This window comes from Pristis pectinata, chromosome 23 (genome assembly GCF_009764475.1).
Source record: "Pristis pectinata isolate sPriPec2 chromosome 23, sPriPec2.1.pri, whole genome shotgun sequence".
NCBI lineage: Eukaryota > Metazoa > Chordata > Chondrichthyes > Rhinopristiformes > Pristidae > Pristis > Pristis pectinata.
Window position 1 is genome coordinate 36,164,940 of NC_067427.1, and position 26,988 is coordinate 36,191,927.

At 48.7% G+C, this 26,988-nt stretch overlaps 2 non-coding genes across 2 annotated transcripts; both read left to right on the plus strand.

Annotated features, from left to right (window-relative positions):
* Positions 1-18,141: 18,141 nt before the first annotated feature.
* Positions 18,142-18,215, plus strand: trnan-guu (transfer RNA asparagine (anticodon GUU)). The gene has a single exon. It is a non-coding gene; the product is annotated as a tRNA-Asn (tRNA).
* A 4,734-nt stretch (positions 18,216-22,949) lies between these two features.
* Positions 22,950-23,040, plus strand: trnap-cgg (transfer RNA proline (anticodon CGG)). Its single transcript is given in 2 exon segments — positions 22,950-22,985; positions 23,005-23,040. It is a non-coding gene; the product is annotated as a tRNA-Pro (tRNA).
* The last annotated feature ends 3,948 nt before the right edge of the window (positions 23,041-26,988 follow it).

Consider the following 26,988-nt stretch of genomic DNA (forward strand, 5'->3'; position numbering starts at 1 on the left):
TGTGTCATTGCATGCATATAATTCTGTAACATAGGCAAAAATGCATTTGGCACACAAACCTGTCCAGCAGGGGTGGACCATAACCGTGTGTCAGGATCGCAGGTGCACTTGTGCTGTTCCACAATTCAATTTGATTTGGAGGGGCATTCCCCTGAAGTTTCGCTACACTCCACATGTCAGGCAGGGTCGTCTGTTCAAGAGTTGCCTGTCTCCGTCTGAGTAGACTGTGAGAACACCGTGGATGGCAGCATCCTTTTCGGCAGCATCCGCAGAGGCATTACGAGACTTTATTGTCCTCTGTTATATTATTGGCTAGCTGACGTCCACATTTCATCTTTGCTCCCCTGATTGCTTTTTCAGTTGTCTTCTGTTGGTTTTAAAAGTTTCCCAATCCTCTGGCTTCCAGTTAATCTTTGCAAATTTGTATGCCTCTCTTTTGCTTTTATGCTGTCTTTGACTTCCCTTGTCAGCCTCATCCTCCCTTTAGAATGTTTCATCGTCTTTGGGATGAACTGATCCTGCGTCTTCCAAATCACTCCCAGAAACTCATACCATTGCTGTTCCACCGCAATCCCTGCTGAGGTCCCCTTCCAATCAACATTAGACAGTTCATCTCTCATGCCTCTGTAGTTATCTTTTCTCAACTGTAACACCGATACATCTGCTTTCAGCTTCTTCCTCTCAAACTGCAGGGTGAATACTATCATATTATGATCACTGCCTCCTTAGGGCTCCTCCACCTTCAGCTCCATAATCAAATCTGGTTCATTGCGCAACACCAAATCCAGAATTGCCTTTTCGTTCGTGGGCTCGACCACAAGCTGCTGTAAAAATCTATCTGCTCGGCATTCTACAAAATCCTTCTCTTAGCATCCAGTGCCAACCTGATTTTCCCAATCTACATGAACAACGAAATCCCCCGTGACCACTGTAACATTGCCCTTTTTACATGCATTTTCTATCTCCTGTGGTAATTTGTACCCCACATCCTGGCTTCTGTCATAGGCCTGTATATAATTCCCATCAGGGTCCTTTTACCCTTGCAATTTCTTAAGTCTACCCACAAGGATTCTAAAACTCCTGATCCTATGTCACTTCTTGCTGAGGATTTGATTTTACTTTTCACCAACTGAGTCACCCCACCCCCTCTGCCCACCTGCCTGTCTTTTCCATCGGCTATGTATCCTTGGATATTTAGCTCCCAGCTGTGATCTTCTTTCAACCACGACTCTGTGATGCCCACAACGTAGTACGTGCCATTTTCTAACTGTGCTACAAGATCACCTACCTTATTTCGTATATTGTTGCATTCAAATATAACACCCTCAGTCCAGTATTCACCACCCTTCTTCTCAAATTTGTCTCCTTGTTGCCTGAAGTTAAATTCTTCTCCCTTTCTAAACTTCCTGACTTCAGTAACTCTCCTGCACACTCCTTACACTTTATTTTATCCACAATTTTCCAATCTGTTGAACCCATCCCCGACTATTAAGCTTAAAACCCTCTCCATCCCCTCCCACCCGACCCCCTCCATTCCCACCTCCCCCTCCACTCCGACGCACCCCAATCCCACTCCCCTCCCTTCTCCCCCTCCCCACACAAACACCATCTCCGTCACCTCTCAAACCCACCCCTCCCACCACCCTCTCCTCTTCCGCTCCCTTCCCCATCCCGCTCCCCCTCCCATTCCGCTCCCACCCCTCCATCCCATTCCATTCCCCTCGCACCCCCAATATCCCTCCTCTCCCACCACCAGCTCCTAATCCCCTCCCCTCCCTCCCATTCTCCTCCCTTGCAGCCCATCCCTCTCGCCTCCACTCCCACCCCCAAGCGCCCTCCCCTCCCACCTCCCCCTCCCATTATTCTCCCTTCTCAGTCCCATTCCCTCCCCTTCTCTTCACCCCATCCCACTCTCCTCCCACCACCCCACACCCATCGAGGCAACAGTCCTCACCGGTTCACACAGCTCATCCCACTCGTTCCGGGGACTGGCAACTCTCCCCGGGTGCCTCCCCCTTCTCTTGGAGGATCTCCCCGCGAGCTCAAAGGTGGAGGATTGTTACTCTGGCAGGAGGTCGGTGACTGCTGGTGTCCCACAGTGATCCGCACTGGGACCCCCGCCCTCTGTGATATATATAAATGTCCTGGGTGGGTGAGAAATGTCTAATATCAGAGAGCATCATTTAATGTGAGAAGGGGGAAAGTACAAAGGAGATGTGCGAGGAAAATTTCTTCACACAGAGCGCGGTGTTGGCCTGGAATGTGCTACCTGGGGTGGGGGTGGAGGCCGATAAGACGGAGGGGTTTACGAGACTATTAGACAGGAATGTGGATGTCCGGGGAGTGGAGGGAGACGGACATTGTGTAGGCAGAATTGGTTAAGTTTAATTCAGCACTGTGTCAGCACAGAATCTGTTAGCCGAATGGCCGGTTCCACTGATGTCCTGTTGTGAGATTTCTCTGCGGGTTCCCTGCTCTCACTGTCAATGTGGCGGAACACCACTGGGTTTCAGTGTTGTCCACAAATCAGGAGCGCCTGTGAGTGCAGGAGAGCAACACCGGGTGGGAGTGTTGACCACAAACGGGAGCTGATTCCAGCGACGGGGAGCATTGTTAGGGAGGGAGAGAGTGAACAGAGACAAGGAGGGAGGTGGGTGAGGGAGGGGGTGACGGACTCGGAGAGTGACTAAGGTGAGGGAGGGGAAATGGAGACAGGGAGGGGATGAGAGGGTGACGAACACGGGGAAGTGGTCGGGGAGGGAGTGGGTGACGGAGACGGGGAGGGGAGGGCGTGCGTCAATGAGACGGTGGGGTGTAGGGGAGGGAGAGGTTGACGGACACGGGGAGGGGGTCGGGGAGATAGTGCGTAAAGGACACGGGAAAGGGTGTAGGGGAGGGAGGGATGAGGACGGGGAGGGGCACAGAGGGATGACGGAGACGGGTGTAGGCGAGGGAAGGGGTGACGGAGACGGGGAGGTGTGTAGGGAAGGAAGGGAGTGCAGGAGACCGGGAGGGATGTAAGGGAGGGATGGGAGACGGGGAGGGGTGTAGGGGAGGGAAGGAGTGATGGAGGCCGGGAGCGGTGCAGGGGAAGGAGAGGTGACGGACACGTGCAGGGGTGTATGGGAGGGAGGGGTTCACGGGACGGGGAGGGTGGTAGGGGATGGAGGCAGATGGAGAAGGGGAGAGGTCTAGGGGAGGGAAGGAGGAGGTCCCGGGGAAGGGGTGTGGGGACCCGATTGGTTTGGAACAGGCACGCCCTGGGTTTGGGCACCGGGACGGACGGAGGGATCTCGCTCCCGAGGTCTCCCCCCGACCTACAACAGAGAAGGTCATGAGCTCAGCGTTCCTGCCCGCTCCGGTTTATTTCGACACTCCGGGGTGGTGGGGGGAGGAACCCCGCTCCCCTAACTCTCAGACTCCACTGTTTGTCTGTCCTGCGAGGCCCCACCCCTCACCCAACTGGAGACACATCACCCCTCACCCATCGGGTCAGCCTCACCCACCATGTTCCTTTCACCTCTCTACCTAACGGGAGACTCCGCACCCAACGAAAGACCCCTTAGCCGACTGGAGACCTCTCAGCCCTCACCCAACGAGAGACCCCTCACTCCTCACCCACTGGGAGACCTCTCACCCTTCACCCAACGGGAGATCCATCACCCAACGGGAAAACACTTGACCCAACAGGAGACTTTCAACCAAATCCCACAGGCATACCACACCCACCGCCGTGGGGCCCTCCATCACTTCGGCCCCATGGCCACTGGAGAGAGCACGTGCCGGAATCTCCCTTTTACTCGCCGTTCCCATCTCACCGTACCACCCTAGACCGTTCCCCAACCGCCCGACTCACCCCACCTCACCCAGACCGCTCCCCTTCACTCAACCCCCCACTCACCAGATTCTTGGCCCGATCCGTGAAAGGATCCCCCTCCCCTGAAGACTCCGCTGGGTCCACCGACGAGATCCTCGCTGCGGCTGCTCAGACCCCGAGCACATTAGCCCAATGATCCTGAAGGTGGATAGAGGTGAGAGGTGGAGGTCACATTTCAACATGGAAATGGGAGGGAGGGGAGAGGTGGAGAGAAATAGGGGAGAGATAAGAGGCAGAGAGAGAGGGGGATAAAGAGGGGGATGGACAGAGGGGGAGAGGGGGGCGGAGAGTAGCGAGAGAAGGGGAGAGGGGAGAGGGGAGAGGGGGATGGAGGGGGAGACAGAGGGAGAGAGGTAAGGAGAGGGTTAGAGGGAGGAGAGAGAGGGGGAGAGAAGGGAGAAAGAGGGGAGATGGGAGGGGGAGGGAGAGGGGGAGAGGTGAAAGGGGAGAGGGGGAGAGGGGGGAGCTAAGGAGAGGGGGAGAGGGAGGAGTGGGGGGAAAGAGGAGGGGGAGGGGAGGGAGCGGGGAGAGTGAGGGGAGATAGGGGTCGAGAGAGGGGGAGGGATGGGGTAGAGGGGGGAGGAAAGGGTGGAGAATGAGGGGAATAGAGAGGAGAGATGTGGGAGAGAGGGGCAAGTAGAGGGGCGATAGATGGGGAGAGGTGTGAGAGAGAGGTGAGGGGGAAAGAAGAGTAACGGGGAGGGGGTGGAGAGGGTGTCAGAGAGGTAGAAGGGGAGACGGGGTAAAGAGGGAGAGAGAGGTGAAGAGACGGGTATAGAGGGGTTAGAGCGGAGAGAGAGGGACGAGACGGGGAGAGAGGGTGAGAGAGGGGAGAGAAGAGGGGGATGGGGAGAGAGGAGTGAGAGGCGGCGAGAGGGGGTGGAGAGAGGGGAGACGGAGGAGAGGAGGAGAGAGGGATGGAGGGGGTGGGCGAGGGTGAGAGGTGCAGGAGAGGGTAGAGAGCGTGGCAGAGTGGGGGACGTGTTGTGAGGGGGACGGGGTGTGAGGGGGAGAGGGGTGATAGTGGGATGTGAGGTGGAGAGGGCGAGAAATGGTGGAGGGAAGAGATGGGAAAGAGAGAGGGAGAGAGAGGGAGGAAGGGGGCGTGAGGGAGAGAGGGGTGGAGAGGGGGTGGTGAGGGGGAGAGTGGAGGAAAGGGTAAGGGTAGAGCGGGAGAGGGGGAGAGTGGGGAGGGGGAGGGTTGTGAGAAAAATGGAGGGGAGAGAGTGGTTAGAGGGGAGAGAGGGTGGAGAGAGTGGTGGAGAGGGTTTAGAGAGGGTAAGAGGGTAGAGAGTGGCGAGACAGGGGAGAGGGTGAGAAAGGAGAGAGAAGCGAGGAGAGAGGGGGAGAGTTATGTGAGAAAGGGTAGTGGGAGAGACAGGAGAGGCGAGGGGGACACAGGGGTGGAGAGGGTGGGCAGGGGACTGGAGTGGGAGGAGAGGGTGGAGAGGGTGGTAGAGAGGGTGGAAAGGGGGACAGGGGAGAGGGAGAGTTCGGGGATGTGAGGAGCAGAGGGTGAGAGAGGTGAAGGGGAGAGAGCGGGAAAGAGTGGGAAACGGGGAGAGAGAGAAGGGAGAGAGGGACCGACGGAAGAGGAGGGGGAGAGAGCGGGGAGCAAAAGCTGGGAGAGGGCGAGGGAGAGGAGGAGCTGGAGAGGGAGGAGAGAGAAGGGGAAGGAGGTTAGAGAGTGGCGAGAGAGAGGTGCGGGGGGAGAGAAGAGGGAGTGAATGTTGGGGAGAGAGGTAGAGAGGAGGAGAGAGGGGAAAGGGAGGGGGCAGGAGAAGAGGAGGCAGGGGGAGATACAGGACGAGAGAGGTGGAGAGAGGGGGAGAGAGGGGAAGAGAGGGGGAGAGGGGAGAGGGGTGGTGAGACGGGGTTGGAGACAGAGAGCGGAAGGAGAGGGGGAGGGGAGAGGGGAGAGAGAGGAGGGAGAGAGACGGAGAGAGGGGGTGCGAGAGGGAAGGGGAAGGAGAGGGAGATTGTGGGGAAGGAGAGGGAGAGTGGGGAGCGAGGGGGAAAAGGGGGAGATAGAGGGTGAAGGAGAGGCTAAAGGAGAGGGGGGATAGAGGTGTTGTGAGTGAGGGAGAGTTGAGAGGGGGAAAGAGGTGTAGAGAAGGGAGGGGGAGAAGAGGGATGAGAGAGAGGGGAGTGGGCAAGGGAGAGAGGGCCGAGGGGAGAGCGGTGGAGAGGGAAGGAGAGTTGGTGTGAAACAGGTGGAGGGGAGAGGGGGGTGTAGAGAGGGGGAGAGAGGGGTGAAGAGAAGGGTTAGAGAAAGCGGAGAGAGAGGGGCGAGAGGGGGGAGACTGGATCAGAGTACGTGAAAAATCCTTGGGATTCTCCTTAATCCTACTCGCTAAAGCATTTTCAAGTACCTTTCTGACTCTCCTCAGCCCCTTCTTACGTTCCCTCCTTGCTCATCTGTACTCCTCATGAGCCCTATCTGATCCATGCTGCTTACACCTTATGTAAGCTGCCTTCTTTTTCATAACTAGTTGTTCCACCTCACTTGTCACCCATGGTTCCTTCACCCTGCCATTCTTTCTCTGCCTCACCAGGACAAATTTATCCCTAACATCCTGCAAGAGATCCCTGCAAACGACCACATCTGCATAGTACATTGGGATCTTCATTTTCTTTCGGGTCTCTGCGCCCTGGTCCAAGGGGCTTAAGGTGGGAATATCAAAGGCGACAATTACACGGTTGAAGCAAGCTTCCAATACGGCTCCACAAATGGTGTATTAATGAGAAGGGGGATGGTGGAGAGAGAAACAGATAGACAGACAGATGGATACACTGACAGATAGCTAGATTGCTAGATAGATAGAGATAGATAGATAGATAGATAGATAGATAGATAGATAGATAGATAGATAGATAGATAGATAGATAGATAGATAGATAGATAGATAGATAGATAGATAGATAGATAGATAGATAGAGAGAGAGAGAGAGAGAGAGAGAGAGAGAGAGAGAGAGAGGGGAGAGAGAGAGACTGAGCAACGAGAAGAGTCAGACATTGAGAGAAGGTACGGCAAAGGTTCAGCAAAATATACCGGATAGGAAAAGGAAAAGAAAACAAAAGGACAGAGCGACAGGGATTGAGATGATTCTCAGTTGTTGTGCCCGCGATCTTCTTTGGAAGAATTGGAACAAGGTGCTCTCGAGAGGATCTGGGTGATAATGGAGTGGGAAAGGGAAGCAATTATGGTTTGAAGGTTCACGGTGTGTGGCAGGTTCATGGAAGAAGTGGTTCAGCTGAGGAGTGCAGCTGTCTAACAGTGACTAACGAATGGGAGGGTATTCAGAGGTTCACAGCAGAATGGTTCATTAAGAGGTCTCACGTCAGTGATGGGGAGCAGGATCAAGGTCAGGGAGGTGTTTCAGCGAGTGGCTCCTGAAGGGGAAGGACAAGGATCGTGGATCAGAAAAGGATGGAGGATATGCGAACATAAAGGAAAGGAATTGCAATGGAGGACAGGAGGTAACGGGACACAGGCGGTGTGGAAAGAGTTCAGGGCGGTAATGGATTGAATAGCGGAGTGACTCGGTGGAAGTGGAGTCAATCAAGACTTAATGAGCCAGTGTAATGGCATCTGAGGTTCCCCATAATACACAAGCGAGAAAAACTGCTTCGCAGATGAAGACAGGGGCCGCCATGTCCTTGAAAGGGCGTTGCAAAAGATGACTCCCCTGTGAAGTCACCTCCAGATGTGGATACCAGCCAACAGTTCCGCACCTGACCCTGGTGCACGTCCTCTCACTGAACTGGAATTAGATGGGGAGCGTGTAGAAGCAGTTGGCGCAGTATGAGTGTGGAAAGAGTCCCCTCCTTCGCGCCAAAACCCCGAACGTAACCACAGCAACAACGTCTTCTGCACCCGACTCCACCTGCAAGCACAGAATTTCTATGTAGGAAGATTACATTTAGAGGGGCAGCTTCTGCAGACCACGCGAATTGCGTGGGATTGTGGTTGTCAGGAGGATGCAGAGAAGCTCCAAGGCAATTCAGACAATGCAAGTGAGCCGACAGATACATGACCGGCAGAATATAACACGGATACGTCCGAAGGTACCACGGTGACAGGGATAACAGGAAGACAACATGTAATCTGATCAGTGATAGATTGGGAAATGTTAATGTACACAGCTGGGAGTCCATGTGTCGGCGACTGAAAGAAAACATACAGGCGAAGTACAGTTAAATGAATGGTGTGCAGAAAGCTAGCCGCCCTGAAAATAAAGAATAAACCATTTTAAATAATGTTTGTCGGACGTGCAATTCAGAGATGTGTGCAGACAACTTTAATCACATTGCTATTTCAAAGGGTTTCACGACTGTGTGCGGTACCTCCCTCTCTCCCGGGTGCAGGTTACGATGCCTTCAGTAACTCGATGTCGCTTTGGGATGGGGGAGTTTGTGAAAACTGAGCTATTCTTGTCTCCAGTCTCTCAGCGTCGCCCGTCCCTTCCAAGTCCACCTTGAACTACATTTCCCAGTGCATTTTTGGTCTGTGGGGAACCAATAATCGGAGGCTCAACACACAATTACAGAACTGACTTTCGGTGAGTGTCTTCATGTGTTTCTGAGTTCCCTGACCCTGCCTTTAATTGTGACAGCCTCTGACACCGAGTGCAGCTGTCGCTGTTTTATGTGGGCCTGCCTCTCACTTTGTGTTTGCATTGCTATGTTTACAATCCTCCTGGTTCAATCTGTGTGAGTGCATCTGCCTCTGGCCGTGAGTGTGCTTGCTCCTGTCTGTTAGTGCATTTTGTGTATACATTCACCTATCCTGTGTGTGGACCTCTCACTGAGTCCAACTGCTTCTGTATTGGAATAAACAATCAGTTAGGAATCCTGATTCTGGTTGAGATCGTGCGCTCTTCTTTTTATAACTGTTCCTCACGTCCTGTTAGTGTGACTGTCTCCATCTGTCAGTCTGTCAATCTCTGCTCGTGTGTCGACCCGCCTCTCACACAGAGAGTGTTCTTTCATAGTGCAGGAAGGTCCCGGACTCGATCTGCCATGGAGCCTGTCACTGCCTCTGACTGTGTGTGCACTGCAGTTATCTGAGAGTTTCTCCGCATATCCTCCCTGTCTGACCATGCGGATAAGTGTGACAGTCGCTGACAGTGAGAGCACCTGTCCCTGAACATGTTTGTGCCTGCATCTCCCTTTCCTTCTGCATTCCCATACTTGTTATGTTGTCTGTGTGATTGTGTACCTGCCTCTGTTCCTGTGCATGACTGTGCTGACTTTGAGTGTATTTGTCCCTCACTACATCTGTTCCTGCATCTCTCTTTCTTCCTCTGACGCATTCTCTGTCCTTCATTCTCTTGCTCTTGCATATGTGTCTATTTTAGATCATGTGCCAATCTCTGAAGGTGCATTAAAGTCCCTCTTCACTTGAGGACCCTTGCTCCGAGAATGTTTCTATTTCTGTGTTTATGTCCAACTCTTTATGACCATGTATCCATCTCCATATGTGTCTGCCTGTCTGACAGTGTGTAATTTGCCCTGTCGGTGTGTGTACCAGTCACCATATGTGTGAAGTCATGCATCTGGCTGTGAGAGTGCAAGCCCCTCTCTTCCCTGTGCCTGTGTGTATGGTTCTGTGTTAGTCTCGGTATGGGGGTTAACCTGCCTTTCTATTTGTGTGCTCCTGGCATAGTCCATTCAGTTGCCTGCCTCAGGCTATCACTGTGAATTCCATTATCCTTGAATGTGCCCATAGACATGTGTTTGTGTGATTTGTATGTGTACCCGGCACACTCTGTGAGTGCAGCTGGCTCTCTCTGAGGAAATTCCAGCCTGTGTCAGTGACTGCAGCTGCCTCTGTTTCTGTGCTCCTGCTGATGCTTCTCTTTCACTCTGTCACTGTGCCAAGCTCTCTATGATTCCCCACTGGAACTGTGTGCAGACCAGCTTTACATTGTGCCTGTCTCTTTCTTTATTCACCCACATCTCTATGTATATTGGGCACCAGTATCTCTATCTGTGTGGACCTGACGCGACCTGTGAGTGCTCTTGTCAGAATCTCTGAGCGTCCTTCATCTGTGTGCTAGTGTATCTGTTTCTGGGGATTTGCTCCTGCCTCTGAGCAACTGCATCTCGCATTGGCTCAGAGTTTTCTTCCATCCATCTCTGAATGTCCCTGCCCCGTGCCTGTGTGTTCCTACTCCCTGCCTGTGAGTGTTCCTGCCCTTTCCTGTGAGCGATTCTTCCCCTACATGTCAGCGATTCTGCCCCCTCCCTGTGAGAATTCCTGCACCCTACCTGTGAGTTACTGCCCCTCCCTGTGAGTGTTCCTGCCTCCTCCCTGTGAGTGGTCCTGCCTCCTCCCTGTGTGGTCCTGCCTTCTGCCTGTGTGTCCCTCCCTCTGTGTACATTCCCCCTCCGTGTGTGTTCCTGCCCCCTTCCTGTGAGTTTTGCTGCCCAACTTCTGTGACTGTTCCTGCACCCTCCTTTTGAGTGTTCCTGCCCCCGCCTGTGATTGTTCCTGCTTCCTCCCTGTGAGTGTTCCTGCACCCTCCCTTTGAATGTTTCTGTCCACTGCCTGTGTGTGTTCCTGCACCCTCCCTCTCTCCTCCCTGTGATTGTTTCTAACTCCTGCCTCTGAAATCCCAGCTCTTTTGTTTTACTAAGCATAATACAAACTGCCAGAGGAGCTCAGTGGGCGAAGGAGCTTTGTGGAGACAGTGGCATGTTTGATGTTTCAGGTCAAGACCCTGAATTCGGACAAAGAACCTTGATGTAGGTTCTCGACCCCAAACATTCTACAGCAGTTTGTATTTTGCTCCAGTTTCTACCATATGTACTTTCTTGTGTCTCACTTGTATTTGATGCTTTGGCCAATGAAGGCAATTTAGTTAACCACTTCTGATGCTGTCCCCATGAATAAATGGACATGTACACCGAGTGGCTCTGTTCCTCAGTGCTCTGTAATGCCCCACCATTAACTTGTTCATCCGAGACTTTTCTTTCTTCCAAATGCACCGCCCCAACTGTTTGAGGAATAAATTCCACCAGTCACTGTTCTGTCCATCATACATAACTGACCAATGTTGTTCTGTTGGTGAAGAACTTTCATGTCATTTGTGAACTTAATCATTGCTGCCAGGTCATAACTGTCTGTCACAGGCATCAAGCGGCTCAGCACAGATTTCTGTGTGAAAACATGGACAACACATTTCCAATCAGCACACAGTCCTCACCTTCTGCCAACATTCGCCAGGTCTGCTTTGAATGAAATTTGACAAATTACCCTGCATCCCATGTCCCCTCCTTAACTTTTAAACCATATTCCCATGTGAGACTTTATCATGTTCTTGCAGAGTACAGGAACAACATTGTGCTCATCAACACAACTGGTTAACTCTTCAAAAATTAAACAAATTAGTCAGACAGGGTTTCGCCTAATCAAAACCATGCAGACTATGCCTGAGCATTATGATATGTACAGGTGTAGATTAGGCTGCCCATCGAAAAAATCCAATTCCCTTCCTACCACTGATGTAAAACTCAGCAGCCTGTAATGACCTGGTTTATTCTTGCTGCCCTTGTTGAATAAAGGCACCGCATTTGATGTCCTCCAGTCATCTGGCACATTTTCAGAGATGATATGAGTATTTATGTCAGAGGCTGGCAATCTCTTCCCATATTTCCCGCAGCAACATTGGACCCATCTCATCAAGCCTGGAATATTTATCCACCTTTAATCCCTCTGGAACATATAATGCCTCCTCCTTTGTGGCAGTCATTTGTACAAGAATTCCACTTTCCCCTTCCCTGGATTCTCCAACTACAATATCATTCTCAGTGAACACAGCTGAGAGGTGTTGACTGAAGTGATCACCTGCCTCTGTCCATTCGTGTCCCTGCTTCTTTTGCCAGTTTTACTTGCCTTTGTCAATGAATGTTCCTGCATCTGTCTGTGTTTGTTCCTGTTTTGTCTGGCTTTCTGCATTCCTGCCTGTGTGGGTCTTCCCACCTTTCTTTCCCTGTGTGTGCAGTGTGTGACTGTACCTGCCTCTGTATGTTTGCCAGCCTGTAGGTAAGAATGTTTCTTTGTTTGAGGGTCTGACTTCCTTTCCTTCTGGGTGCACCTGTGTCTGTGATTGCATATGTGTGGACCTGTGTCTGTTATTGTGCATGTGTGTAGCTGAGTCTGTGATTGTGTTTGTGTGAACCTGTATCTGTGATTGTGTATGTGTGTACCTTTGTCTGTGATTGTGTTTGTGTGGACCTGTGTCTCTGATTGTGTATGTGTGGACCCGTACCTGTGATTGTGTATCTGTGCACCTGTGTCTCAGTATGTTGTTTCTGCCTCTCCCCCTTTGATTCTCCCACTACACCTGCCTCTCTGAGTTTTCCAGGTCTCTTTGTCTGTGAACTGACCGAAGGATGTGGATATCTCTCTGAATGCATCTAACTGCCAGTGTGTGCTTGTGTGACCTGCCTCAGTGTTTGGCTGTTTCTGTCGTTGTCATTGAATGTTAATGCCCCTCTCTTGTGGACTACCTGTCCACGTGTGGATATATGTCTGCTTCTGACTGTGTCTGAATATGCAGCTGCCTGAATATTCCTGAATGTATCTCGTAGTTGGCGTGACCCAGGCTTGAAGCGCGTCACATATAAAATTGTGAGTGCCACCCTCTGAATTTGTTTGTGACTGTCATGGTTTGCAATTCTATCTGAATATCTGTGTGTGAGTGTACCTGACACTCTCTCCAAGCTGTTTCCCTCCCTGACTCTGTTCATATTTGTCCCTCAACTTGTGTGTGCCTGTGTCTGCCTGCATTTATCGCTGTCTATCTCTTTTTCTCCTGACTGCTTGTGCATGCATTCCTTTGTCACTGAGTGTCTAAACCTCTGTCAGTGAGTGTCCCTTCCTCAATCTCTGTGTGTTCCTGCCTCTCTCTTGTGTTGTGCCTGTCAATGTGTGGAGTTCTGCTACCTCTGACTGTGTCTGAATCTGCAGCTGTCTGAATATTCTTGAATGTGCTTCTAAGTGCTACACCAGTGACATTAAGACTGCCAGCCTCTGAATCTGTTTGTGAATGACTTGCTTTACATTTTTTTCTGTTCATCTGTGGTGCGCGTACCTGTCTCTGTCTGTTGGGTGCTTCTTCTGATCCCAACTCTGTGTGTAACTGTTCGTAAAACTGCGTGTGCTTGTGTGCGCCTTCCTTTCTTTATATCTCCCATTCTCCTGCCTGTGCATGATTTAATTTGTCATTGCATGTTCCGGATTGTGTCACTGAGCGTTCCCGCTTCTGTCATTCAATGGTCCTGTCTCTATCGTTGAGTGTTCCTGTTTTTGTCAGTCGGTGTCCCTGTCTCTGTCAGTCAGTGTTACTCCTCTCCTTTGTGTTGTACCTGTTTATCTCTGGAGTTCTGACTGCCTTGACTGTGTCTGCACCTGCAGCTCCTTCATATTCCTGACTGTTTCTCTGCGGCCTTGACCCTACATGGAAATACTCCACCACTTGACCTTTAGAGTGCCAGATTCGGAATTTAGTTATGACTGCCATGGTTTGGATTTTTTCTGTCCATTTGTGTGTGAGTGTACAAGGCTCTGTCTGTGGGGTGTTTCTCCTTCCCCTGATCTGTGGATAGCTGTCCCTCAAATTGTGTATGTCTATGTCTGCCTGCCTTTCGCGCTTTATCTCTCTATCTCTCCTTTTGTGCATGATTTCCTCTCTCAATGCATGTTGCTAAATGTGTCGGTGCCTCTGCCTGTGAGTGTCCCTGGCTTTGTCTGTAAGTGTCCCTGCCTCGTCTACGAATGGCCAATCCTCTATCCTTGATTGTTCATGCCTCTGTCCATGAATGACCATACCTCTGTCAGTGAGTGTTCCTGCTTCTGTGTGTGTGTGTGTTCCTGCATCTTCGCGTGCTGACTTCGTCACAGGTGTGTTCATCTCTCTCAGTCACAAGGTTCTCCACCCCTCTGTATCTCACTGTCCATCAAATACAAAGTCCGCCCATCCCATTTCACTCACTCGCCCTGCATTCTTCTATGGCAGGGGCTTAGTTCAAATTAGTTTTCAATCTCAATGTTGGGTTTGTTATCACATGCGCCAGTGCACAAATACATGTGTGCACAAGTGCAATGAAAATTTTACTTGCAGCAGCATCACAGGCGCATAACATCACATCAGCAGCATTCACATAAAAGTGTCATCAACATCCGAACATTGCAGCAGAAGTGCCTGCTTCTCTGTTTGTGTCCGTGCTCCTGTCTAAACATGTATCTGACCGTCCCTTTGTGTTTGCCTGTATCTGCCTGCCCCACTCTCTGCTGTGCCCACCTGTGCAAGTTTGCCTCTGTCTGTGCAAGAACCCGCCGTGTCATCAAACACCTCTTCCTTTTGATGGTAATTTGTCTTGGAACTTCACCGCCCCTTACCGGAGTAGTTCAGGTGAGTTGAGTGAAAACAGAGGAGAAGTATGAATTTAAGCCGTCACCTGCATCTGCCTGTGTGGGTGCCGGTCTCACCCTCTCAGTACGTGTACGTCTCTGCGATGCGCTCCACTCCATCTGCTGTCTTCCTGTTTATTTGCGTCTTTGTGCGCCGCTCCAGCAGACGTGAGAATCCCACAACCGCGTTTTCCTTCAGCAAGCGGACAACTGAGTGCCGATGTCCCAAGCCGACCGGCCCGGGGGAGGGGGAGCTTTGTTCATAACGTCATTGGATAGACTGTTGCCATGGGTGACGGCCGTTGAGCAGCCCGGAACATTCCGATACGGAGCCGCAGCGGCGGCGCTCGAGCGGTGGAGACGGGAGGAAGGACCCTGGGTCGGTGGGAGAGGGCTGCTGCTCCCCGCGTTCTCAGGCGAGGGTTCCGTCGGTTCCACGGTCCCGATCAGCTCTCCGCGGTGCAGAGGGTGACTCACAATGGTGAACACAAATCGCAGGCTCAATGATCGGCAGCTGTCGAACTCTGGGAATTGAAGTCAATAAGTGGTGCAAGAGACACGGAGAGACTGAGAGCTTGGAGAAAGGAATAGATTAGAGTGTGCCAGCTCCTTTGATCACCTCAGATTGTAAAGCTCCTCCCAGCCGTGAACGACTCCTTAAATCGCAGTGACTGTACTGATGTGCGAAACGCAGGTGCCAAATGGTGCACAGCATGATCCCACAGCAGCAGCTTGGCTGTAACTCCGATCATTGATTGCATCGACGTTGTTTGAAAGATAAACATTCGTTTACAACAGAAAGGAGTGTTACGTCACTATCACGTGACAGTTACTGTTGACAGGTTGGCCGCATTCCCCAGAATTCTTCTTGTACCAGCACTAGGTTCCCTCCAGTCCGTCCCTTCCATAGCCCTGCCCTTCGGATTGGCCGGAGCTCTCAAAATCTCGTTCCTTGGAAAGAATTTCCCACTTGAACACTGGAATTTCAACACATTGGGAGCAGCGTCGGCCGGTAATTCAGCAAAAGGAGAGCGTTGAATGCCGAATGTATAAACGACGATCTGCCGTGACTCGGATTCGAACCGAGGTTGCTGCAGCCATAACGCAGAGTACTGACCACTTTTCGATCACAGCCTCACACTTGATCTGTGCGCTTCCTGCACTGTCAAACCCTCTGATACCGTTGTGACTCACCCACTCACTCTCCGCGGACCAATATCGTGCTGCCTGTCGGCGCTTCTACAGTGATAAACATAGAAGCTACTGGAAATTCTCGGCTGATCAGCCGCATCTGCGGCAAGAGAAACAGAGAGTCCGTGTTACGGATCCGGGATCCGTCGACAGAACATAAAATGCCAGCAAGGAAGTTTATGCAGTGAGTGTGTGGGAGTGGGATGTCTCTGATAGGTGAAAACTGGAGTCACCATGCGGAAAAAACAAACTACTGGAGAACTCAGACGGTCAAGCAGCATCTGTGGAGGTCAAAGGATAGATGATGTTTCGGGTAGAGATCCTACATATGAAATTTGACATCAGGGATCGACTGAAATCAAGGGTATGTCGTCAATGAGTGGTTGTGAGCAGTTAGAGGGTGAGAGCATTGACCAAAGACCCCAGACAAAAGAAAGTAGAGTAGGAAATGCAGAGGAGCAATGCAAGTCCAGTAGGTGAGGCTGGGCATGTGCTCCAGTCCCAGAGGAAAAATAAACAACGTAATGTCACAGATGGATGACAGATACAGACGAAGAAATCAAACTGACAATTCCTGTTCGAGTGAATTGTATGGCTGGCAGAATTAGGGACCACCAGTTGATGAGGCGTATTGAAAATGCTCAGGTAAAATGAATGAGGTTTTTCTCAGCTGTAGGGAACTGGGGTGCAGCCAGTCCCTGAAGGGGTATATGAAATGTAGGAGTACACTTGAGAGAGAAGTCAGAAGGACAAAGAGGGGTCATTCGATGGCTTTGGTGAATAAGATCAAGATGAAACCTAAGATATTACATGTATATTGAGAAAATGGTAACAAGGGAGAGACGAAGTCCATTTTATGATCATTGATGTCATCTGTATGTGGAGCCACAAGGGAGATGGGCGAGGTCTTAAATGAATATCCCTTGTCTGTATTTATCTTGGAGAATATCACAGAAGCTCGATAATTCAGGAAGGAGAATACTGATATCTTCAATCACATCCACATGATCACAGAGGAGGTACTGAGAGTCTTAAAGCGCATAATGAAATGGAAGTCCCTGGGTCCTTACCAGGTGTAACCTACGACTTTGTGGAAAGGCAGAGAATATATTGATAGGGCCCTGGCAGACAGTTTTGTATCATTGTTAGAACAGTGTAAGATGCCGGAAGACGGGAGGGTGGCTGATGTAGTTTTACAGAATAAGGGCTGCAAAGACAAGCCAGTGACTGTCGGCCGATGACGATGGGCAGGTTACTTCAAGTTATTCAGAGTGACAGGATTCACCTGCATTTAGAAAGGGAAGGACTCAATAGCGACTCTTTCTGCGCAGGAATTGTGACTCAGGGATTTGATTCCGTATTTGAAGAGGTGACCAGGGGTATTGACAAGAGCGGGGCTGTAGATGTCATCTTCGTGCTATTTAGCAAGGCCTTGGACAAAGGGCCTCGTGGTAGGCTGGTCAGAAATGTTAGGTCACATGGGACCCAGGCTGAGAGACACTATTGGATGGTCATTTAGCTTGCTGGTGGGAGACAGTTTGTGGCAGTGCAGCGCTGTTTTTTTTTGTTGGAGGCCTCTGATCAGTATAGTTATGCATGGATCTGTGCGGTGTCCCTTATATATACACATAGACTGGAAATATCCGTGGAATAGTTATTACATTTACGGGTGGCACCAATATTTGTGGTATGATGAAGAAGCTTATCTGAGATTACAACAGGGCCTTGATCAGCTGGGAATGTGGACCAATGAATGGCAGATGGAATTTGACTCAGACAAGTGCGGAGTGTCGCATTTTCAGATGTTAAACCAGGGTAGAAACTGCACAGTAAATGGGAGGGCCCTGTGCAGTGTTGTAGAGCAGAGAGACCTCGGGGTATTATTTAATCTGTACATAGATCCCGGAATTTGGCGAAACAGATGGACATTCTGGCGTTAACGATGTTAGGAAAGCTTGCTTTCATCAGTCAGGGCACTGAGTTCAAGAGGTGGGACGTAGTCTAAGAACTGAACAAGACGTTCGTGAGACCGCACGTGCAAAATTTTGCGCATATCTGGTCACCTCGCTAAAGGGAAGATGTCGTTAACGTGGAACGTGTGCAAAAAATAATCACGAGGGTACTGCCATGACTGGACAGCTTCAGAAATAAGGAGAGACTGGATTGGCTGGATCTTTTCCCACTGGAACAACGGAGGCCGAATGCCGACCTTATAGAAGTTTATAAAATCATGAGGGGAATTAATCAGATGGATTCTAATGGCTTTCATTTGGGGTGGAATCGTTTGAAACCAGAGGGCACACGTTAAAGAAGGGGCTTTACAGTTGTGTTAGGAATATGATAAAATTATTCTCTGAAATGAAATATTACCAAATTATAAATTTAAGGTAACAAAAGATATCCCACGAAGGTGTTGCCTCGTAAGATCTCCTATTCCTTCAGACTCCACCTCACGGGGATATGTCCAAACCTTCAATTAGAAATTAATTAATTAATTCTAATTAATTTTAATCCATCAGTTAGAAAGCGATGTAAAATTCTCGAAACCACGCGCTGGTAATTGGCAGGGAAAACGCAGAATGGGGAACGGTATTAAGTGTCTTGATTTGTGTCCCTCCTCCGTTACATTGTCGATGGGTTTTGGCATCAGCTGTCTCTGTGGCGCAATCGGCCAGCGCGTTCGGCTGTTAACTGAAAGGTTGGTGGTTCGAGCCCACCCAGGGGCGGTGAGCTCAGGGTTTCTTCCGGATAGTCAACACTTCTCTGTGCGCTGAAACAGCAAATCACCATTTCGTCGGAGGTGAGAACTTTAAATGGTGTCAACCGTGGTGACTGATAAATTGCACGAATTTTGAAACGCAAGTTCCATGATTTCGTGCAAACAAAAGATTGAAATGAAACAAAACGAAGAAACATTGCTGTTTTCTGACGCCTAAAGGAAACCAGGGAATGTGGTATTTCTCTGTTGGTCAAATACAGCGGATTTCCAAGCGTCGATGACTACTGATAGTTCTGAAACTTTAATTTCCTCTATTTCCGCATGTCACATTTTTCTTTTCACTTTTATTTCAGCATAAATCCACAACTGATCAGGAGTATATCTACTACTTTTATTTTCAAAACTTTCAACGTAAGCAAAAAGCATTGTAATGGGAATTGGTCAAGAATTGTGATTTCAGTCATTGTTGCACTGATGATGCTGGTTCATTGCTCAATGTGTCCTCACCGTTTTTCCGAAAGATTCTCCCAACGACTGCGATGCTGACAAAACAAAATGCGATGCAGGGACATCATTCACTCTAATTCGGTTTAGAGCCAAACAGTCATGGAGTCACAGAGAACGGAACACGGCAACAGGCCTTTCGGCCAACTGAGTCCGCAAAACCATTTATCACCCATCCACATCAATCTTAGTTTACTTTTACCACATTCCTGTCAATTATCCCCAGATTCTATTGCTCACCTGCACACCTGGGACATTTTACGGCGGCCAATTAAGCTCTCAACCCATACGTCTTTGGGACATGGGAGGAAACCGGTGATCCTGCAGGCAACGCACAGAGTCACAGACCGAACCGTACACTCCATCCGGTTAGTACGGGATCACGATTGAACCCGGACCTGATGACTGGGCTTGCTGGAGCAATAAACAAAGCGCTGGACTTCCAACGTGTAATTTTCCAGAAACTGAGCCGCTTTACTTGTCATGAAAAGCTGTCTTGCAACTGAATGGGGCGGCGATTTAAAGGACGGCTCAGGATTTATTCTTTCTATCCTGGGCTTGAGAAGCATTTCCTCGACCACTGCGCTCACAATCCAATAGTTTTCAGTTATTTTCTCTCCCTAAGAACACAGTTTTATTACACTTTTCTTCCACCTCGACCACTGCGCTCACAATCCAATAGTTTTCAGTTATTTTCTCTCCCTGAGAACACAGTTTTATTACACTTTTCTTCCACATGCTTTTCCTCTGTATTTTCCTCTTTTCTGATTAAACTCTTTGCAGCGATGACCAAGTAAATTTAATTTGCTGCTTCCTCCGAGGTCTTTTCATTTCAATCTCTGCACAAGTAATTCAAAGTTTGTGGGTTCGAGTCCCACCAGAGGCGGTATTTTTTCTGCACTCATTACAATGATGACGGAACGGGATGGTGTGTAACATCTTGAAATCCAGGACATTGTTTGAATCAATCGAGTTGTTCACTCAACACGGACTGAGAATACAGGTGAGGGCGGAAGATAGATAGTAGTGAGGGGCAAATGGCAGATGTGATGATCTGAGCAGCTGGGAGTGAAAGCCAGGAGAAGCAAACGGCGGGAATGCGGAATTCTGCGGACAATCTAATCACCCGTGACCTTCTTGGATGACTGACCTGGGTGTCCTTATTCCTGTTGATACGTCTGCTGTAGTTCAGAAAGTAACGTCAACTTTCATCACCGAAATCTGTCTCCTCACAATATCCAAGAGCCGATATTACCTCGTACCTAAACCCCCACATAAACCCGGATCATCTTAATTACTACTTTTCATTAAAAACCAAGACTCCGAACCCAATCCGCAGAAGAGTGTTGACGGAGCAGTTCCTGGTGCGTTGCACCTTTTGCTATTTGTTGAGAAGGCAACAGCGAATAACCCGTATTGAATCATGAAGTCTTCATAAAATGTGTTTCGGCCAATATTCGACGTTTCTTCACAAATATGTTGGCGCAGTTTGGAACCATTATGAATAACGCAGAGACCGTTGAGCAGAGCTTTTCTGGAATAGTAGCCAATGTTAGTGATTTCACTGGCAATGTCGGGCTGAGGAAGCTGGGATTTCTTCATCTGGATGAAGAACATTGCGATGACACTTTACGGACCTCTTGGTGTACAAGTCCAAAGGTCACTGAACATGACAACACAGGTCACTCTTGCATCCGCGGCAAATGTGCAAGCTTAACCCTGCGGACCCATGTCGATTCTGAGAATATTCATGGAGATTAGAACCCTGCACTGACGTCTGAGAAACCCCGTGGTCTGCCACACTGCATGACGTGACAACCATTTACCATCTCTCTCTCCGACCTGTTTTGAAGAAGTATTGGATGGGTTGGAAAAAGGGTAAATTCATCAAGCCTCAATGAATGGATCTGGGAGAGCGAGTTTCAAAGCACACACGGAGGGCACAAAACTAGCAAGATTAACATGCTCAGTCGATAAGCTCAATTGTGTAATGAATGAAAATGAAATTTCAGTTGTGTGTTAGTGTGTCCGAGCGGTCTAAGGCGCTGGATTAACGCTCTAGTCTCCACGGAGGACTGAGCTCGAATCCCACCATCGCCATTGGGTGAAACCCTTCGCTTCCACAAGCGTTTTCTGTTGCACTATAAAAAATACATTGGTAAATGTTTTGCCGAACAATATCTAACAATCACAGATCACAGCGGCGTTGATCCTGCATTGGTGCTATGGTCAACGGTATCACTGCGGGTCCGAAGAACAGTCCTGAGTTAGCGGGGAAGTTGATAACGTGCACTGATCGTGGCCCACATTTATTAGAAGCAAGTGGGTGTAAAAGTATTAGATATCTGTGTGTATTCCAACTCATATCTGTAACGTAGTCTGCCTGGTATCTTGAAATAAGCAACAGAATAGCCGGCGTTCGAGTAGAAAATATCTGTGCAACACAGTGTGTACCAGTTTGTCAACCTGACCAGGGCAAGGTCACAAAGCAGGACACACCCGCATTATGCAAACGATTATTACCCTCAACAAAGCACACAGTGGAACGCAAGAGAACGGAAAACAAAGTAATTGGAAATATTTTATATTTGAACAGATCACCCATGTTTCTCGCTCCGCAGACACTGCAAGACCGGTAGCGTTTCTGGACAGTTTTTATTTGTTCTGTTCCTTTTTGCGTTATTTCGTTTTATGATTGCAGATGCATGATTGGCTGTGCTTGCATGGAACCCGCCTTCACCACACGGCAATTCATCTCATAAATGGAAGGTCCGCTGGGACTTGAAACCACGACCTCCTGTTTACGCGACAGGCGTTTTGACCAGTTAAGCCACGGAGCTCACGGGCCGTCCGACAGCTGTAGCAATGAGATACAACTTCCACTACCTGCTCTTGTTCCTCTGCTGGCCAGGGAATTGCTTCAGATTCTGTACCTTTCTTCAGATTCAGGATCAGCCCATTTCCGACCATTGTATCACCGTATCCAGGAATGGATTCTCCGCAGTGCCAATTCGGCCTGATTTATTGAACACTACCTCGCCTCCACTCGCACCTCCCTCAATCCCTCTCTCGCCACCTCACCACCACACTCAGCTCTTTATGTGTAATCTCACCACAACTTCTGAATAAGTCTTCATGTAAAATAAAATGAGCAAACTCATGATTTACCGGTGTTTATCAACCGCCGTAAATGGGAAGGACTTTGAAACAAATTGTTCATTTTTCTGTTGAACGAGACAAGAACAAGGGGACCCGGGACGCAACCGTCATGAATTTGTTTCCAGCGAGGGAGGTGGCTGATCGTTTGAATTTGTTCACCTTCGGGAACACATTTCTCCGCGAATGACGTTGGCAAAGACCCAGTATTCTGAATTCTGGTTCTCAAGCAGGCCTTGATATAAATCCGTTTGTCTCTGCACCGTTACGAGGACGGGAGAGGTGAATCCCTGCATTCTTGAATACCATCCTGTACGTACTAGGCTTGGACACCGAGATTTCTGCCTCGCCTAGCGCTTTCAATGAGGAGAGATCGTGTGACGTTCCCTGCGACCAACGACCCACTCTACTTGCTGAATGTGACAAGTACAAGCTGTCACCGCCACTCACATCCCATTGGCAATTTATCGTGGAATAGGGTTTCAATTCCGACTAACTTTCTTTCAGATGGACGATATTACCAAGTTGTGTGTGAATTATTCCACATTAACTGCACAAATCTCTCCTGATAAAGAGAAAACATTTCAGTGCGCGAATTTTTTGTTATAATATGTTCATCTGAAGCTGTCCCGTCATCCTCAAATTACACTGAGCAGAGTAGCAATGAACTACAACCAGGTCATTGTTTTTCCTCTGTGCGAGAAGCGAGATTCGGAAATGAGTAGATAATTGATAACGATAAAACTTGCATTTTACGATGTTCTTGGGATTTGTAACAGGGTTATGCAATAATAATAACTCTGTTTCAAAGTTTGATCATACGTATTTTCGTCTTCTATGTTCCACCTTCTCCTCTTCCATTTTCTCTGTAGGGACTTCACTTCTTTCCATAAAGAAAGGGATTCTTAATTCATGATTTTACCTGGTGATGGTCTGTTTAGAATATTCTTCATTCTACTGTTCATCCTTTCCTTGTTCATCTCCGTCGGATTTCTATATTCAGCAACAGAAATGACAGTGGGCTTCCAGCAACTACATTTGAACTGTTTTATTGTGTCACTGTGCTGAACAGACGGATGTGGGCTCGTTGGTCTAGTGGTATGATTCTCGCTTCGGGTGCTGACGTATATACAACAAGCGATAGGTCCCGGGTTCAAATCCCGGACGAGCCCATTTATTCACCAGCTGGTGGACATTTTGAACACGGAGGAAATATTCCCAAATCTGCCTCCTGCCACACCAGTGTTCCGCGAAAGCCCTTCGTGTAAAACGCCAAAGCATTCACCGCTTTCTGTAGTGCAGCGGTTGTCACATTCACCTCACACACGAAAGGTCCCCAGTTCGATCCTGAGCAGGAACACCATTTTGAGTGCTGCTCCAGGCCGTAAGGAGAGTGCGTTTTCCTGCCGTTCCCATTCACTTTGACTACAACTGCCCAAAGATATTGCTATAATAAACATGCAATTCGATTTTAGTTTGAATATATGATCGACCCTTCATTCCCAGCTGCGGCTGGACGAGGGACAGGACCAGTTCAGTATCGAGAACCCGGCATGAAACACAATCTCCTCCATCATGATCTCGCTATTCCGAGCTTCCCACCACTGGTCCTTCCAACGCTCGAGAGCACTGGCTGTCTGTGAAATGTATAGTGCAGTTCGAGCCCCTCGCTTTTATTCAGCGGGAACCACGTTGCTTAGCGACAGGATTATCTCCGGGTGTTGGGATCAGCGGGAATGGTCAAGTGGATTCAATCCTTTATTGTGGCAGAGAACTTGTTTTTTTCAGATATTGGGCAGCCGCCCGTATCGTATAGCAGAAGCACACAACCATCTTGCAGTGCCCGTTGCGCATTGGGATGTTCATACTTGCTGCTGCAGTCTACAGGAAGTGTCCGACAATGCGTCTGTAGTGCAGTGGTTATCACGTTCGCCTACCGCGGGAGAAAACGCGCGTTTGAAACCAGGCGGAAAAGTTCTGAAGGAATATTCTGAAAAACGTTGACAACCTGCTTTACTCACAGCATGCTGCCAGGGTATTGAATTCCTCCAGCATTATAGAGGTTTTCATAGAGATTCCAGCATATTTAGTCCTTTGTTTCTCTGTTAACATTGTGAAATCTCTGTTTTCTGGAAACAAAGACGTGTGAAAGGTACTCAATCAGACATTTATTGAATTAAATGCAGTTGTTGCTCCGTCAACGAACCGAAGATCTCAGAGAGTCCCACAACACAGAAACAGGCCATTTGCGGCTCTCTCGACCCTGTAGACTAAGGTGCCTGCCTCAGCAGGTCCAATTTGCCTGTGTTTGGCCCATATCTTAAACTTCCCCATTCGGGCACTTCAATCGAAGTCCAACTGCGCAATCTGTTTCCCAAAGAAAAAAAAACTAGCGAATCTCATTATCCTGCAACAGTGTGGACTTGCCAAATACATAACACTGGTTATATTTTGCGAAGGCTAAATTCTTCACATTCTCCCCGCCATATCACTGCACGCATCCTGCAGCTTTACCGTATCCGACATGATCCTGAACTTGGTAATGCCGTTGTCTTTGCTCTGCCAAGAATGGGAAGTGTGACCTGATGCATTTCAGCGGATCGCAGAAAGGGAGACGTTCTCAACTGTTCAACACAGTTCCTGGACCGGAGGTCTCAAGGACATCAACATTCAGCTCTAACCTGGCACCGGATCTCATCTGGATTGAGTGTTTCATTCGCCAGGAGAAAGAAGACTGAAGCTGAATCTGACAGAAAACTTAGCAAAGGAAGATATGCCAGAAAAATTGGCAGTTTGTCTGGGGAAGTTTGGGAAACTGCATTAAATCTCATGACAATGGACAGGTGCTGTATTTATTTCAACAGATAACACATGAATCGAAAAGCCCAAAAGTTCATTGGAAAAACAATTAAAGCAGGACTATTTGGGGCTATTATAGATTGCACTAAATCGATACAAATCAATATTCTGGAAAAATCGCTAAACCTTTGGGATTCGGAACGGATTAAAATTCTGGTAAAAATGAGCAAGAAAACTAACTTATAATAGAATATAGAACGTGAACGTTAACGTGTGGGACACAGGAGAAGATTGTATGACTTGCAAAACAATGGCCGATTATTCAGAACAGGCGAGGTGGCCGAGAGGTTAAGGCTAACGACTGCTAATCCATTGTGCTTTGCATGCATAGGTTCGAATCCCCGACTCGTCGTGAGCTATTGGTTTGGGTAACAAGGTTTCAGTGTGCTCACTTAAACACTTCCCAGACTCCAAATGTTCTCACCCTCATACGAACCATTCTGGCTTGTGAGTCATGAAAGGCAAAGTTCACAATAAGAATTTCTCAGGAAATTTGGTGGATGAGAATGGAATGAAAAGTCGAGATAAAATGGGGTGACGAGCGGTTTCGCCCGTCCCCCTGACTTCCTCCAGCTGTTCGCAGAGGTGAATACGGAATGGATGTGGACTTTGGAAACTTCTGAAGAGGGAGCAGTGTGCATATTTTGGGAAGTGGGTTGAATTGAACCCTTCCTGCAGAGGGGAAGTGAGAAGCGATTGAACACAGAGCCGGTTATCCACTTGCCTCCACGGGATTTTAATAAAGCCGTGAAGGCAAGGGGGTAATCTTGGAATGGTCGGGTCTCATTTGGACGGAAGGAGAAATCTGTGCGTTCAGCCTTGAGATGCAGGGCGGTAATGACTGGAATTTTGTCGGTTGCAGTGAAGATGCAGAGGAACATTACAGTTGCAGAATGAACGGAGGGACAGCATAATTTTCGAACACACACGGACTGGAAAGGAGGAGGGATGAGACAGCAGGTGGTTTACAGTGGATACAACCCCACGGTCTTCGTGCATGTATCACAAGGCCATTGATTTTGGACAGAAGACAGATCGCTCCGGGAATGATCCAGGTAATGATATGCAGGGGGCTGCGGAAGAGAGGATTAGTGTTCTGACTGAAGGACAGCAATCAGCAAACGCTGCCAGGCATGTCACACATTAACACAGAAAACGCTGTGTTATGAAATGTTCCGCACAACTTTGTGACCGCTGTGTGCGAGACAGGTGAAACGGCAGATTTTTCTGCATCTTCTCCTCAACTTCCGACAACTAGCATTCAGTTTTTAAAGCTCCACGGGATTTTAATAAGGCTAAGGAGGCAAGGGTGTCACCGTGGAATGGTCGGGGCTCATTTGGACGGAAGCAGCAATCTGTGCGTTCAACCTGGAGATGCAGGGGAGGTAATAAATGACATTTTCTCGGTGCAGTGAAGATGCAGAGGAACATTACAGTTGCAGAATGAGTGAAGGGACAGTACAATTCTCGAACACACATGGAGTGGAAAGGAGGAGGGATCAGACAGCAGGTGTTTGAGAATAGATACATCCGCACAGATTATTCAGGCAGACTCTTGATGTCTTCGAGCAGGTAACGCCATTATTGCTCCGCAATTATTGCTCTGCATGAACGCATGTTAAGTTGGGCAAACTTGCAAATCTTGCACTGAAACCTACCCATTTCTATCAAATATCAATACCCCCAGTTCAGTCCCAAGATGTCTTGCGATCGCCCATCCTCTAGTCTTGAAACCAGCCTGACCCAATCGCCCTTCCCTTCAACACATTCATTATCCATGCAGCACTGGACGCTTTCATTTTAATGCACGCCAACCTATGTGGACACTTGTTGCTGTGTTAACAACCTACCATGTGATGCTCTGATTTTTCCAGAGTTCAATGACTTTTTTTTCTCTTTCACAACAAAATGTTTCGTTAAGTCTTGAGCAGTTGATTCATCGCTTTCGACTTTCCACCAATCAATCAGAAACTGCGTGAGGAGTATATATGAGCTTTTATTTTCCCGCATGTTGTTGTTTGGACCAAGAAAGCGATATTATATCCGTGAATATTAACAATAGAACACTCCCAAAGTGAATAACATTGTCATCTGTACAGCAGTGTATCATCCTGGCCGAGGAGCTCAAGGAGGACGGCGAAAATTTTGTCGATGATACTGTTCACTGGGACTCGACTAATAGAGAGAGAATATTTATGCAGTGGGGTGAGTGCAAATCGTTGGAAGTAATTTATCGAGCCTTTCCCATAATAATTTACGAA